Here is a 2,105-nt window from a genome sequence, read left to right as displayed (position 1 = left end):
GAGTCTTGTGCGGACAGGGAATGTGCTGTCCGTTCGGCGTCTGTGACTACAAAAGAATTGTGTTTTAGCGACATTCAGTTATTGCCGCTGAAAGTCAAAAAATTGCTGCAAAACTATTAGCGGCATACAGCTTTTAATGCCGCTTATACTCGTATTGGTAGATCTTCTACCGGCATTTAAATAGATTGCCGTTAATGTTCAGTAATTAGTAACATTAAATAAATGCCGTTATAGAGATGACTATTACCGACATTATTTAAATGCTTGTATTTATTAGTCATCTCCAGCACTAATTAAATGCCGGTAATTATTATTTAATTTGCAATATTATATAAATGCTAGTATTTTATTTTTGATTCGAGTATTAATAAATGTCGGTAATTCTATATTATTTTGTAAATATAAATATTATTTAAATTAGGCCTTTTAAACAGATAAAAATAATATAAATAATAATTTATACTATCATATTTTTAACATAATATTTAAAAATAATATATTTTATTAAATAATGTGATTTTAGTATTTTTATATAATAAGAAATATATATCATACAAAATAAATAAACACAAATTATTTAATAAGCTCATTCCCAATTAAATAAACAAATGAGTTAAAATCTTGTAATACATTCAACATTCAACATTCAAAAAATAACACAAGACCACAAAATTTTTCTAAACACAAAATTAGTAATGCATAAGTAATTTGCAAACATAACAAAATAAAGTAGTTTGCGAACACAAATAACACATCCAAAAATAAAATGGTCACATAACATAAAGTAGTTTGCGAATATAACAAAATAAAACAGTTTGCGAACACAAATAACGCATCCAACAATAAAATGGTCACATGACATAAAATAGTTTGCGAACATAACAAAATAGCATAACATTCCAAATGTATCCTTACTTGCACTGAACCTGCGGAAAAAAAAACACATTAAGAGTTAATTTTAACGAGTCAATAATCTATATTAGATGATAAAATCAAATTAAAATATAAAATAAATAAATCTTATACAAATGTAAATGGCCAGGCCACAGTTGCTCCCACAGCATCCCCAATTGTTTGAAAACTTCCATATGATCTTAATAACGGCTCGTTAGGCTCTATTGGAACATTTATTTGAACCTCCCAGTATTGTGATCCTAACTCGGCGCCACCTATTTTAGTAGTTGGATTTGTGCTCAACAAAGAACCTTGTGCAACATACTTGTGAGGCTTTCTTAAACTCTTTATATATACTTCAACTCCACTCTAATATTTAGCAAAAATAAAGAAATATAGTTAATTTTTTAAAAAGTTAAGACTAATTTGCATTAGTTAGCAAATATCATATCACAATAATATACGTAATTAAAGACATAAAATGTATATTGGAATAATATTGAAATAGAACTAAAAAAATAAAAATTGAGATTTGTATGCATAAGAAATAAGTAACAAGAAAAATCAAAATAAGTAATAGAAGATAACCCCATTATCTAGCATAGCATGGACATCCTTTCCAACAACTTTTGCTCGATAACCCTGCATTCAAATATCGTATATGTTGGACATCCATATTGATCTTAACTACATATAATATTTTATACAAGAACATTAAGATAAATTAATAAAAATAGAACTACCTGATTTCGTGGAACCTCAAAGCTCGATTCAGAAGATTGTATTTCATTACTTGGCGGTTCTGCGGAGGGAATGTTATTATTGCCATTCTACAAAGAAAGAAGAACATGATTAGATGATTTCTATCTCATTATAATTAAATAGTCATTTTTATAAAGTAAAATAACCATAAATGACAACTCGAGTTTACTTGCGCACTGCCTATTGGATTAGATGTTCCTATTGGATTAGATGGAATGTCTCTATCTTCAATCGTATTCAAGTCTTGTGATCTTTTTTCCATTGTTTCCAACCTTGCCCTCATCATCAATATTTCTTGCCTCATTTCAACAATCTCGTTTTGCATTACATGTTTCTCTTCTTCAGCTATCCTTTTAGTTTCAGAAAGCATTTTTAAGCATTCAGTTCGAGTTGGATTTGGGCCAAAGACTTCTGAGGGAGCAGCACCCAACCCGTAGCAACGAACATAA

The 2,105-nt window shown here is 29.1% G+C and overlaps 1 long non-coding RNA gene across 1 annotated transcript; it reads right to left on the bottom strand.

Moving 5' to 3' along the window:
- On the bottom strand, positions 1,090-1,899 carry LOC109722000. The gene is made up of 4 exons (XR_002219354.1): positions 1,826-1,899; positions 1,638-1,724; positions 1,483-1,536; positions 1,090-1,263 (listed from the first exon to the last, which is right to left on the bottom strand). It is a non-coding gene; the product is annotated as an uncharacterized LOC109722000 (long non-coding RNA).

Source organism: Ananas comosus, linkage group 16, assembly GCF_001540865.1.
Source record: "Ananas comosus cultivar F153 linkage group 16, ASM154086v1, whole genome shotgun sequence".
NCBI lineage: Eukaryota > Viridiplantae > Streptophyta > Magnoliopsida > Poales > Bromeliaceae > Ananas > Ananas comosus.
This window is presented reverse-complemented; position numbering and strand designations above follow the sequence as displayed.